The sequence below is a fragment of the Somniosus microcephalus genome, chromosome 4 (assembly GCF_052327205.1).
Source record: "Somniosus microcephalus isolate GS21.2 chromosome 4, FLI_Smic_1.0, whole genome shotgun sequence".
Lineage (NCBI taxonomy): Eukaryota > Metazoa > Chordata > Chondrichthyes > Squaliformes > Somniosidae > Somniosus > Somniosus microcephalus.
The window spans coordinates 46,997,832-47,013,703 of record NC_140990.1 but is presented as its reverse complement, the minus strand read 5'-3'; positions in this window follow the sequence as shown (position 1 = coordinate 47,013,703).

The window sequence follows — 15,872 nt, the reverse complement described above, 5'->3', positions numbered from 1 at the left end:
TAGATGGGGATTCTAACCCTGGGACTGCACATGTGGATTCTAACCCTGGGACTGTACATGGGGTTTCTAACCCTGGGATTGTACATGGGTATTCTAACCCAGGGGCTGCACATGGGTATTCTAACCCTGGGACTGTACATGGGGATTCTAACCCTTGGACATAACATGGGTATTCTAACCCTGGGACTTTACATGGGGATTCCAAACCTGGGAATGTACATGGGGATTCTAACCTTGGGACTGTACATGGGGATTCTAACCCTGGGATTCTACATGGGGATTCCAACCCTGGGACTTTACATGGGCTTCCAACCCTGGGACTGGACATGGGGATTCCAACTCTGGGACTGTACATGAGGATACTAACCCTGGGACTGTATATGGGGATTCTAACCCTGGGAGTGTACATGGGGATTCTTACCCTGGGACTGTACATGGGGATCCTAACCCTGGGATTGTACATGGGGATTCTAACCCTGGGACTGTACATGGGGATTCTAACCCTGGGACTGTACATGGGGATTCCAACCCTGTGACTGTACATGGGGATTCTAACCCTGGGACTGAACATGGGGATACTAACCCTGGGATTGTAGATGGGGATTCTAACCCTGGGACTCTACATGGCGATTCTAACCCAGGGACTGTACATGGCGATTCTAACCCTGGGATTGTACATGGGGATTCTAACCCTGGGACTGTAGATGGGGATTCTAACCCTGGGACTGCACATGTGGATTCTAACCCTGGGACTGTACATGGGGATTCTAACCCTGGGACTGTACATGGGGATTCTAACCCTGGGACTGTACATGGGGATTCTAACCCTGGGACTGTACATGGGGATTCCAACCCTGTGACTGTACATGGGGATTCTAACCCTGGGACTGAACATGGGGATTCTATCCCTGGGTCTGTACATTGGGATTCTAACCCTGGGATTGTACATGGGGATTCTAACCCAGGGGCTGCACATGGGGATTCTCACCCTGGGACTGTACATGGGGATTCTAACCCTTGGACATAACATGGGTTTTCAAACCCTGGGACTTTACATGGGGATTCCAAACCTGGGAATGTACATGGGGATTCTAACCCTGGGACTGTACATGGGGATTCTAACCCTGGGATTGTACATGGAGATTGTTACCCTGGGACTGAACATGGGGATTCTAACCCTGGAAATCTACATGTTGATTCGAACCCTGGGACTGTACATGGGGATTCGAACCCTGGGACTGTACATGGGGATTCTAATGCTGGGGCTGTACATTGGGACTCTTACCCTAGGATTGTACATGGGGATTCCAACCCTGGGACTGTACATGGGTATTCAAACCCTGGGACCCTACATGGGGATTCTAACCCTGGGACTGTACATAGGGATTGTAAACCTGGGACTGTACATGGGGAATCTTACCCTGGGACTGTACATGGGAATTCTAAACCTGGGACTGTACATGGGGATTCTAATCCTGGGACTGTACATGGAGATTCTAACCCTGGAACTGCACATGGTGATTCTAACCCTGTGACTGTACATGGGGATTCTAACCCTGGGACTGTACATGGGGATTCCAACCCTCGGACTGTACATGTGGATTCTAGCCCTGGGACTGTACAGGGGGTTTCTAATCCTGGGACTGTACATGGGGATTCTAATCCTGGGACTGTACATGGGGATTCTAACACTGGGACTGTACATGGAGATTCAAACCCTGGGAGTGTACATGGAGATTGTAACCCTGTGACTGTATATGGGGATTCTAACCCTGGGATTGTACATGGGGATTCTCACCCAGGGACTGTACATGGGGATTCTTACCCTGGGATTGTACATGGGGATTCCAACCCTGGGACTTTACATGGGGATTCCAACCCTGGGACTGTACATGGGGATTCTAACCCTGGTAATGTACATGGGGATTCTAACCCTGGGACTGTACATGGGGATTCTCACCCAGGGACTGTACATGGGGATTCCTACCCTGCGATTGTACATGGGGATTCCAACCCTGGGACTTTACATGGGGATTCCAACCCTGGGACTGTACATGGGGATTCCAACTCTGGGACTGTACATGGGGATCCTAACCCTGGGATTGTACATGGGGATTCCAACCCTGGGACTTTACATGGGGATTCCAACCCTGGGACTGTACATGGGGATTCCAACTCTGGGACTGTACATGGGGATCCTAACCCTGGGATTGTACATGTGGATTCCAACTCTGGGACTGTACATGGGGATTCTAACCCTGGGACTGTACATGGGGATTCTAACCCTGGGACTGTACATGGGGATTCTAACCCTGGGACTGTACATGGGGATTCTAACCCTGGGACTGTACATGGGGTTTCCAACCCTGTGACTGTACATGGGGATTCTAACCCTGGGACTGAACATGGGGATTCTATCCCTGTGTCTGTACATTAGGATTCTAACCCTGGGATTGTACATGGGGATTCTAACCCAGGGGCTGCACATGGGTATTCTAACCCTGGGACTGTACATGGGGATTCTAACCCTTGGACATAACATGGGTATTCTAACCCTGGGACTTTACATGGGGATTCCAAACCTGGGAATGTACATGGGGATTCTAACCTTGGGACTGTACATGGGGATTCTAACCCTGGGATTGTACATGGGGATTCCAACCCTGGGACTTTACATGGGGATTCCAACCCTGGGACTGTACATGGGGATTCCAACTCTGGGACTGTACATGAGGATACTAACCCTGGGACTGTATATGGGGATTCTAACCCTGGGACTGTACATGGGGATTCTTACCCTGGGACTGTACATGGGGATCCTAACCCTGGGATTGTACATGGGGATTCTAACCCTGGGACTGTACATGGGGATTCTAACCCTGGGACTGTACATGGGGATTCCAACCCTGTGACTGTACATGGGGATTCTAATCCTGGGACTGAACATGGGGATACTAACCCTGGGATTGTAGATGGGGATTCTAACCCTGGGACTCTACATGGCGATTCTAACCCAGGGACTGTACATGGCGATTCTAACCCTGGGATTGTACATGGGGATTCTAACCCTGGGACTGTAGATGGGGATTCTAACCCTGGGACTGCACATGTGGATTCTAACCCTGGGACTGTACATGGGGATTCTAACCCTGGGATTGTACATGGGTATTCTAACCCAGGGGCTGCACATGGGTATTCTAACCCTGGGACTGTACATGGGGATTCTAACCCTTGGACATAACATGGGTATTCTAACCCTGGGACTTTACATGGGGATTCCAAACCTGGGAATGTACATGGGGATTCTAACCTTGGGACTGTACATGGGGATTCTAACCCTGGGATTCTACATGGGGATTCCAACCCTGGGACTTTACATGGGCTTCCAACCCTGGGACTGGACATGGGGATTCCAACTCTGGGACTGTACATGAGGATACTTACCCTGGGACTGTATATGGGGATTCTAACCCTGGGAGTGTACATGGGGATTCTTACCCTGGGACTGTACATGGGGATCCTAACCCTGGGATTGTACATGGGGATTCTAACCCTGGGACTGTACATGGGGATTCTAACCCTGGGACTGTACATTGGGATTCCAACCCTGTGACTGTACATGGGGATTCTAACCCTGGGACTGAACATGGGGATACTAACCCTGGGATTGTAGATGGGGATTCTAACCCTGGGACTCTACATGGCGATTCTAACCCAGGGACTGTACATGGCGATTCTAACCCTGGGATTGTACATGGGGATTCTAACCCTGGGACTGTAGATGGGGATTCTAACCCTGGGACTGCACATGTGGATTCTAACCCTGGGACTGTACATGGGGATTCTAACCCTGGGACTGTACATGGGGATTCTAACCCTGGGACTGTACATGGGGATTCTAACCCTGGGACTGTACATGGGGATTCCAACCCTGTGACTGTACATGGGGATTCTAACCCTGGGACTGAACATGGGGATTCTATCCCTGGGTCTGTACATTGGGATTCTAACCCTGGGATTGTACATGGGGATTCTAACCCAGGGGCTGCACATGGGGATTCTCACCCTGGGACTGTACATGGGGATTCTAACCCTTGGACATAACATGGGTATTCAAACCCTGGGACTTTACATGGGGATTCCAAACCTGGGAATGTACATGGGGATTCTAACCCTGGGACTGTACATGGGGATTCTAACCCTGGGATTGTACATGGAGATTGTTACCCTGGGACTGAACATGGGGATTCTAACCCTGGAAATCTACATGTTGATTCGAACCCTGGGACTGTACATGGGGATTCGAACCCTGGGACTGTACATGGGGATTCTAATGCTGGGGCTGTACATTGGGACTCTTACCCTAGGATTGTACATGGGGATTCCAACCCTGGGACTGTACATGGGTATTCAAACCCTGGGACCCTACATGGGGATTCTAACCCTGGGACTGTACATAGGGATTGTAAACCTGGGACTGTACATGGGGAATCTTACCCTGGGACTGTACATGGGAATTCTAAACCTGGGACTGTACATGGGGATTCTAATCCTGGGACTGTACATGGAGATTCTAACCCTGGAACTGCACATGGTGATTCTAACCCTGTGACTGTACATGGGGATTCTAACCCTGGGACTGTACATGGGGATTCCAACCCTCGGACTGTACATGTGGATTCTAGCCCTGGGACTGTACAGGGGGTTTCTAATCCTGGGACTGTACATGGGGATTCTAATCCTGGGACTGTACATGGGGATTCTAACACTGGGACTGTACATGGAGATTCAAACCCTGGGAGTGTACATGGAGATTGTAACCCTGTGACTGTATATGGGGATTCTAACCCTGGGATTGTACATGGTGATTCTCACCCAGGGACTGTACATGGGGATTCTTACCCTGGGATTGTACATGGGGATTCCAACCCTGGGAGTTTACATGGGGATTCCAACCCTGGGACTGTACATGGGGATTCTAACCCTGGTAATGTACATGGGGATTCTAACCCTGGGACTGTACATGGGGATTCTCACCCAGGGACTGTACATGGGGATTCCTACCCTGCGATTGTACATGGGGATTCCAACCCTGGGACTTTACATGGGGATTCCAACCCTGGGACTGTACATGGGGATTCCAACTCTGGGACTGTACATGGGGATCCTAACCCTGGGATTGTACATGGGGATTCCAACCCTGGGACTTTACATGGGGATTCCAACCCTGGGACTGTACATGGGGATTCCAACTCTGGGACTGTACATGGGGATCCTAACCCTGGGATTGTACATGTGGATTCCAACTCTGGGACTGTACATGGGGATTCTAACCCTGGGACTGTACATGGGGATTCTAACCCTGGGACTGTACATGGGGATTCTAACCCTGGGACTGTACATGGGGATTCTAACCCTGGGACTGTACATGGGGTTTCCAACCCTGTGACTGTACATGGGGATTCTAACCCTGGGACTGAACATGGGGATTCTATCCCTGTGTCTGTACATTAGGATTCTAACCCTGGGATTGTACATGGGGATTCTAACCCAGGGGCTGCACATGGGTATTCTAACCCTGGGACTGTACATGGGGATTCTAACCCTTGGACATAACATGGGTATTCTAACCCTGGGACTTTACATGGGGATTCCAAACCTGGGAATGTACATGGGGATTCTAACCTTGGGACTGTACATGGGGATTCTAACCCTGGGATTGTACATGGGGATTCCAACCCTGGGACTTTACATGGGGATTCCAACCCTGGGACTGTACATGGGGATTCCAACTCTGGGACTGTACATGAGGATACTAACCCTGGGACTGTATATGGGGATTCTAACCCTGGGACTGTACATGGGGATTCTTACCCTGGGACTGTACATGGGGATCCTAACCCTGGGATTGTACATGGGGATTCTAACCCTGGGACTGTACATGGGGATTCTAACCCTGGGACTGTACATGGGGATTCCAACCCTGTGACTGTACATGGGGATTCTAATCCTGGGACTGAACATGGGGATACTAACCCTGGGATTGTAGATGGGGATTCTAACCCTGGGACTCTACATGGCGATTCTAACCCAGGGACTGTACATGGCGATTCTAACCCTGGGATTGTACATGGGGATTCTAACCCTGGGACTGTAGATGGGGATTCTAACCCTGGGACTGCACATGTGGATTCTAACCCTGGGACTGTACATGGGGATTCTAACCCTGGGACTGTACATGGGGATTCTAACCCTGGGACTGTACATGGGGATTCTAACCCTGGGACTGTACATGGGGATTCCAACCCTGTGACTGTACATGGGGATTCTAACCCTGGGACTGAACATGGGGATTCTATCCCTGGGTCTGTACATTGGGATTCTAACCCTGGGATTGTACATGGGGATACTAACCCAGTGGCTGCACATGGGGATTCTAACCCTGGGACTGTACATGGGGATTCTAACTCTTGGACATAACATGGGGATTCTAACCCTGGGACTGTACATGGGGATTCTAACCCTGGGATTGTATATGGTGATTGTTACCCTGGGACTGAACATGGGGATTCTAACCCTGGAAATCTACATGTTGATTCTAACCCTGGGACTGTACATGGGGATTCGAACCCTGGGACTGTACATGGGGATTCTAATGCTGGGGCTGTACATTGGGACTCTTACCCTAGGATTGTACATGGGGATTCCAACCCTGGGACTGTACATGGGTATTCAAACCCTGGGACCCTACATGGGGATTCTAACCCTGGGACTGTACATAGGGATTGTAAACCTGGGACTGTACATGGGGAATCTTACCCTGGGACTGTACATGGGAATTCTAAACCTGGGACTGTACATGGGGATTCTAATCCTGGGACTGTACATGGAGATTCTAACCCTGGAACTGCACATGGTGATTCTAACCCTGTGACTGTACATGGGGTTTCTAACCCTGGGACTGTACATGGGGATTCCAACCCTCGGACTGTACATGTGGATTCTAGCCCTGGGACTGTACAGGGGGTTGCTAATCCTGGGACTGTACATGGGGATTCTAATCCTGGGACTGTACATGGGGATTCTAACACTGGGACTGTACATGGAGATTCAAACCCTGGGAGTGTACATGGAGATTGTAACCCTGTGACTGTATATGGGGATTCTAACCCATGGGACTGTTCATGGGCATTCTAACCCTGGGACTGTACATGGGGATTCTAACCCTGGGATTGTACATGGGTATTTTAAACATGAGACTGTACATGCGGATTCTAACCCTGGGACCGTACATGGGGATTCTAACCCTGTGACTGTACATAGGGATTCTAACCCCGGGTCTGTACATGGGGATTCTAACCGTGGGACTGCACATGGGGATTCTAACCCTGGGACAGTACATGGGGATTCTAAGCCTGGGACTGTATATGGGGATGCTAACCCTGGTACTGTACATGCGGATTCTAACCCTGGAACTATACATTGGGATTCTAACCCTGGGACTGTACATGGGGATTCTGGCCCTGGGACCCTACATGGGGATTCTAACCCTGGGACTGTACATGGGGATTCCAACCCTGGGACTGTACAAGGGGATTCTAACCCTGGGACTTTACATGGGGATTCTAACCTGTGAATGTTCATGGGGATTGCAAACCTGGGGCTGTACATGGGGATTCTAACCCTGGGACTGTACATGGGGATTCTAACCCTGGGACTCTACATGGGGAGTCTAACCCTGTGACTGTACATGGGGATTCTAACCCGGGGACTGTACATGGGGATTCTAAAGGTGCGACTGTACATGGGGATTCTAACCCTGGGACTGTACATGGGGATTCTAACCTTGGGAATGGACATGGGGATTCTAATCCTGGGACTGTACATGGGGATTCCAACCCTGGGAATGTACATGGGGATTTTAACACTGGGACAGTACATGGGGATTCTAACCCTTGGACTGTTCATGGGGATTCTAACCCTGAGACTGTGCATGGGGATTCTCACTCTGGGACTGTAAATGGGGATTCCAACCCTGAGGCTGTACATGGGGAGTCTCACTCTGGGACTGTACATGGGGATTCTAACCCTGGCACTGTAGATGGGGAATTTAACCCTGGGGCTGTACATGGGGATTCTAACCCAGGGACTGTACATGGGGATTCTAACCCTAGGACTGTACATGGGGATTCTAACTCTGGGATTGTACATGGGGATTCTAACCCTGGGACTATACATGGGAATTCTAACCCTGGGAGTGTACATGGGGATTCTAACACTGGGACTGTACATGGGGATTCTAACCCACGGACAGTACATGGGGATTCTAACCCTGGGAATGTACATGGGGGTTCTAACCCTGGGACTGTACATGGGGATTCTCACCCAGGGACTGTACATGGGGATTCTTACCCTGGGATTGTCTATGGGCATTCCAACCCTGGGACTTTACATGGGGATTCCAACACTGGGACTGTATATGGGGATACTAACCCTGGGACTGTACATGGGGATTCTAACCCTGTGACTGTACATGGGGATTCTTACCCTGGGACTGTACATGGGGATTCCAACCCTGTGACTGTACATGGGGATTCTAACCCTGGGACTGAACATGGGGATTCTATCCCTGGGTCTGTACATTGGGATTCTAACCCTGGGACTGTACATGGGGATTCTAACCCAGGGACTATACATGGGGATTCTAACCCTGGGACTCTCCATGGGGATTCTAACCCTGGGATTGTACATGGGGATTCTAACCCAGGGGCTGTACATGGGGATTCCAACCCTGGGACTGTACATGGGTATTCTAACCCTTGGACATAACATGGGTATTCTAACCCTGGGACTTTACATGGGGATTCTAACCCTGGGACTCTACATGGGGATTCCAAACCTGGCACTGTACATGGGGATTCTAACCCTGAGACTGTACATGGGGATTCTAACCCTGGGATTGTACATGGAGATTGTTACCCTGGGACTGAACATGGGGATTCTAACCCTGGAAATCTACATGGGGATTCTAACCCTGGGACTGTACATGGGGATTCGAACCCTGGGACTGTACATGGGGATTCTAATGCTGGGGCTGTACATTGGGATTCTTACCCTGGGATTGTACATGGGGATTCCAACCCTGGGACTGTACATGGGAATTCAAACCCTGGGACCGTACATGGTGATTCTAACCCTGGGACTGTATATGGGGATTCTAACCCTGGGACTGTACATGGGGAATCTCACCCTGGGACTGTACATGGGAATTCTAAACCTGGGACTGTACATGGGGATTCTAACCCTGGGACTGTACATGGGAATTCTAACCCTGTGACTGTACATGGGGATTCTAACCCTGGGACTGTACATGGGGATTCCAACCCTCGGACGGTACATGTGGATTCTAACCCTGGGACTGTACAGGGGGTTTCTAATCCTGGGACTGTACATGGGGATTCTAATCCGGGGACTGTACATGGGGATTCTAACACTGGGACTGTACATGGAGATTCAAACCCTGGGAGTGTACATGGGGATTGTAACCCTGGGACTGTACATGGGGATTCTAACCCTGGGACTGTTCATGGGCAATCTAACCCTGGGACTGTACATGGGGATTCTAACCCTGGGATTGTTCATGGGTATTTTAACCATGGGACTGTACATGCGGATTCTGACCCTGAGACTGCACATGGGGATTCTAACCCTGGGACTGTAAATGGGGTTTCCAACTCTGGGACTGTGCATGGGGATTCTAATGCTGGGGCTGTACATGGGGATTCTTACCCTGGGATTGCACATGGGGATTCCAACCCTGGGACTGTACATGGGTATTCTAACCCTGGGACCGTACATGGGGATTCTAAGCCTGGGACTGTAGATCGGAATTTTAACCCTGGGACTGTACATGGTGATTCTAATCCAGGGACTGTACATGGGGATTCTAACCCTGGGACTTTACATGGGGATTCTAAACCTGGGATTGTACATGGGGATTCTAACCCTGGGACTGTACATGGTGATTCCAACCCTGGGACTGTACATGGGGATTCTAACCCTGGGACTGTACATGGGAATTCTAACTCTGGGAGTGTACATGGGGATTCTAACACTGGGACTGTACATGGGGATACTAACCCACGGACTGTACATGGGGATTCTAACCCTGGGATTGTGCATGGGGATTCCAACCCTTGGGACTGTACATGGAGATTCTAATCCTGGGACTATACCAGGGAATTCTAACCCTGGAATTGTACATTGGGATTCTAACCCTTGGACTGTACATGGGGATTCTCACCCAGGGACTGTACATGCGGATTCTTAACCTGGGATTGTACATGGGGATTCCAACCCTGGGACTTTACATGGGGATTCCAACTCTGGGACTGTACATGGGGATACTAACCCTTGGGCTGTACATGGGGATTCTAACCCTGGGACTGTACTTGGGGATTCTTACCCTGGGACTGTACATGGGGATTCTAACCCTGGGATTGTACATGGGGTTTCCAGCTCTGGGAATGTACATGGGGATTCTAACCCTGGGATTGTAGATGGGGATTCTAAACCTGGGACTCAACATGGTGATTCTAACCCAGGGACTGTATATGGCGATTCTAACCCTGGGATAGTACATGGGGATTCTAACCCTGGGATTGTACATGGGTATTTTAACCATGGAACTGTACATGCGGATTCTGACCCTGAGACTGCACATGGGGATTCTAACCCTGGGACTGTAAATGGGGTTTCCAACTCTGGGACTGTACATGGGGATTCTAATGCTGGGGCTGTACATGGGGATTCTTACCCTGGGATTGCACATGGGGATTCCAACCCTGGGACTGTACATGGGTATTCTAACCCTGGGACCGTACATGGGGATTCTAAGCCTGGGACTGTAGATCGGAATTTTAACCCTGGGACTGTACATGGTGATTCTAACCCAGGGACTGTACATGGGGATTCTAACCCTGGGACTGTACATGGGGATTCTAAACCTGGGATTGTACATGGGGATTCTAACCCTGGGACTGTACATGGTGATTCCAACCCTGGGACTGTACATGGGGATTCTAACCCTGGGACTATACATGGGAATTCTAACTCTGGGAGTGTACATGGGGATTCTAACACTGGGACTGTACATGGGGATACTAACCCACGGACTGTACATGGGGATTCTAACCCTGGGATTGTGCATGGGGATTCCAACCCTTGGGACTGTACATGGAGATTCTAATCCTGGGACTATACCAGGGAATTCTAACCCTGGAACTGTACATTGGGATTCTAACCCTTGGACTGTACATGGGGATTCTCACCCAGGGACTGTACATGCGGATTCTTAACCTGGGATTGTACATGGGGATTCCAACCCTGGGACTTTACATGGGGATTCCAACTCTGGGCCTGTACATGGGGATACTAACCCTTGGGCTGTACATGGGGATTCTAACCCTGGGACTGTACTTGGGGATTCTTACCCTGGGACTGTACATGGGGATTCTAACCCTGGGATTGTAAATGGGGATTCCAGCTCTGGGAATGTACATGGGGATTCCAACCCTGGGATTGTAGATGGGGATTCTAAACCTGGGACTCAACATGGGGATTCTAACCCAGGGACTGTATATGGCGATTCTAACCCTGGGATAGTACATGGGGATTCTAACCCTGGGACTGTAGATGGGGATTCTAACCCTGGGACTGTACATGGTTATACTAACCCTGGGACTGTACATGGTGATTCTAACCCTGGGACTGTACATGGGGATTGTAACCCTGGGGCTGCACATGGGGATTCTAACCCTGGGACTGTACATGGGGATCCTAACCCTGGGGCTGTACATGGGGATTCTAACCCTGGGACTGTACATGGGGATTCTGAACCTGGGACTGAACATGGGGATTCTATCCCTGGGACTGTACATTGGGATTCTAACCCTGGGACTGTACATGGGGATTCTAACCCAGGGACTATACATGGGGATTCTAACCCTGGGACTCTACATGGGGATTCAAACCCTGGGATTGTACATGGGGATTCTAACCCAGGGACTGTACATGGGGATTCTAACCCTGGGACTGTACATGGTGATTCTAACCCTTGGACATATCATGGGTATTCTAACCCAGGGACTGTACATGGGGATTCCAACCCTGGGACGGTACATGGGGATTCCAACCCTAGGACTGTACATGGGAATTCCAACCCTGGGATTGTACATGGAGATTGTTACCCTGGGACTGTACATGGGGATTCCATCCCTTGAAATCTACATGGGGATTCTCACCCTGGTACTGTACATGGGGATTCGAACCCTGGGACTGTACATGGGAATTCTAACGCTGGGGCTGTACATGGGGATACTTACCCTGGGATTGTACATGGGGATTCCAACCCTGGGACTGTACATGGGTATTCTAAACCTGGGACTGTACATGGGGTTTCTAACCCTGGGACTGTACATAGGGATTCTAACCCTGGGACTGTACATGGGGATTCTAACCCTGGGACTGTACATGGGGATTCCAACACTGGGACTGTACATGGGGATTCTAACGCTGGGGCTGTACATGGGGATTCTTACCCTGGGATTGTACATGGGAATTCCAACCCTGGGACTGTACATGGGCATTCAAACCCTGGGACCCTACATGGGGATTCTAACCCTGGGAGTGTACATGGGGATTCTAACCCTGGGACTGTACATGGGGAATCTTACCCTGGGACTGTGCATGGGGATTCTAACCCTGGGACTGTACATGGGGATTCTAACCCTGGGTCTGTACATGGGGATTCTAACCCTGGAACTGCACATCGTGATTCTAACCCTGTGACTGTACATGGGGATTCTAACCCTGGGACTGTACATGGGGATTCCAACCCTTGGACTGTACATGTGGATTCTACCCCTGGGACTGTACAGGGGGTTTCTAACCCTGGGACTGTACATGGGGATTCTAACCTGGGACTGTACATGGGGATTCTAACACTGGGACTGTACATGGAGATTCTAACCCTGGGAGTGTACCTGGGGATTGTAACCCTGGGACTGTATATGGGGCTTATAACCCTGGGACTGTTCATGGGGATTTTAACCCTGGGACTGTACAAGGGGATTCTAACCCTGGGACTGTACATGGGGATTGTAACTATGGGACTGTACATGCGGATTTTAACCCTGAGACTGTACATGGGGATTCTAACCCTGGGACTGTAAATGGGGATTCCAACCCTGGGACTGTACATGGGGATTCCAACCCTCGGACTGTAAATGTGGATTCTAACCCTGGGACTGTACAGGGGGTTTCTAACCCTGGGACTGTACATGGGGATTCTAACCTGGGACTGTACATGGGGATTGTAACTATGGGACTGTACATGCGGATTCTAACCCTGAGACTGTACATGGGGATTCTAACCCTGGGACTGTAAATGGGGATTCCAACCCTGGGACTGTACATGGGGATTCCAACCCTCGGACTGTACATGTGGATTCTAACCCTGGGACTGTACAGGGGGTTTCTAACCCTGGGACTGTACATGGGGATTCTAACCTGCGACTGTACATGGGGATTGTAACTATGGGACTGTACATGCGGATTCTAACCCTGAGACTGTACATGGGGTTCTAACCCTGGGACTGTAAATGGGGATTCCAACCCTGGGACTGTACATGGGGATTCTAACGCTGGGGCTGCACATGGGGATTCTTACCTTGGGATTGTACATGGGGATTCCAACCCTGGGACTGTACATGGGTATTCTTACCCTGGGACCATTCATGGGGATTCTAACCCTCGGACTGTACTTGGGGATTCTAACCCTTGGACTGTGATGTAAGAAAAAGGAGACTTACCATCAAGTAACTTTAAAGTAAGCTTTAAGTAACTTATAAACACACTATATACACAAGAGAGGTCTTCACCATGCCTCTGGTAGAAGCCTCTTACAATACTGAACAGACCAGTATTCATACCAGTCCAACAGGAAGTGACATGACAGGAAGTGAGGTATGTACACAGTTCATAGTTCATAGTTCAAAATTCACAGGATGTGATGACATAACTTCCTGGAAGTTATCATTTTTATCACATTCTTCCCTCCTGCAGGATTAGGAGGCTGTGGTCTACCTTTTGGTCTGCAGCCGCCGAACAAGGAAGAGTCGCACCCGTTTGGATTCCCATCGTAGAGGGTCGCTGGTCCGCTTACATGCGGTTAGCCATTGGTCAGAGTCTGTGTGGCCTGGATTGCCCTGTGAAGGGTCGGGGAGATCATGGCTTCGAGTGCGAGCCCCAATAGGTTCAAAGTCGGACTGCCTCTGTTCAGAGGGAGGTGCAGAGCTGGTCTGTGGCGGATCAGTACTCTCATGCGCGGTACTGGGAGGGTCGCAACCTTGAGCACGGGGTTCTACCGGCACCAAGCTAGTTGATGTCCGATCAGGATCCTGGAGAGGGGTACCCGATAGCTCCCAAGAGTTTCCTGGTGAAATGCCATCACCCGATGTCCCACTAGGTCCTGGTGGGCAGGGAGCCAGATCCTGTAATGATACGGTAGATTCTCGGCCATCGGAATATCGTATGTTTCCATAGGTGGGGTTGGCATCAGTTAGTTCGACCTCGTCTACAAGAGGGTCATTTTTAGACGTCCGAACGTATCTTCGGAGTAATACAGGTCCAGGAGTAGTTAGCCATGACGGGAGTGATGTCCCATGAGATGAGCGACGCTGGAATCCAAAGAACCGCTCATGAGGTGTAGTATTTGTGGCTGTAGAAAGCAGGGACCATATAGAGTGCAATGCATCCGGAAGCACTGTTTCCCATTGCTGGTCTGGTAGGCCCCGAGATCTTAAAGCGAGACATACGGAATTCCAGTTAATACCGTTATACCTCTCTACCTGCCCATTTCCGATGGGATGGTATGGTGTTGTTTTGCTTGTAGCAATTCCCCGTTCTGAGAGGTAGTCCTTGAGTTCCCTTGACATAAAGGATGGACCCCGATCTGAGTGAATATAAGCCGGCATGCCACAGAGAGAAAATACCTGCTCAAGGCAGCAGATTACTGTGGACGCCAGCATATTGGAGCAGGGGAAGGCAAACGGAAAATGTGAATATTCGTCGATCATGGTGAGCAAATATGTGTTCCGAGTTGAAGAGGGCACTGGGCCCTTAAAATCGATGCTAAGTCGTTGCATCGGTTGGGTTGCATGTATGAGTATACCATCTGAGGGGCGGAAGAACTGAGGTTTTAATTCCGCACAAAGCCGGCATTCTGAGCATATTTTCTTTACATCTCCAGTGGAAAAAGGGAGATTCCGTGATCGTACGAAATGTAGCATGCGCGTAACGCCAGGATGACACAAACCATTGTGGACATCCATGAGAGTGGAGGATGACATAGTGGAGCAGAATGCCCGTGTGAGGGTGTCCGGGGCCACATTCTCCTTGCCAGGCCGATAGAGAATGGTATAACCAAAAGAGGCCAGTTCCATCCTCCAAAGTTGTATTTTATTATTCTTAATTTTGGTTCGTTTTCGATTATCGAGCATGAAGGTGACTGATCGTTGGTCCGTGATCAATGTGAAGTGCTGGCAAGCTAGAAAATGGTTCCACTTCCGTACTGCCTCTATGATGGCTGTGGCTTCTTTCTCAACCGGAGGATAATGTAGCTCGGCACCTTGTAAGGTCCTGGACATAAATGCTACAGGACGACCTTCCTGATTCAGAGTAGCCGAGATCGCCACCTCCGAGGCATCACATTCAACCACGAAAGGGAGATTCTCATCAATGGAGTGAAGAGCCTGTGAGGGTGCCAGTCAGTTCCTTTTTGTAACCTCTAGATGGCACCTTCACTTGTGTTG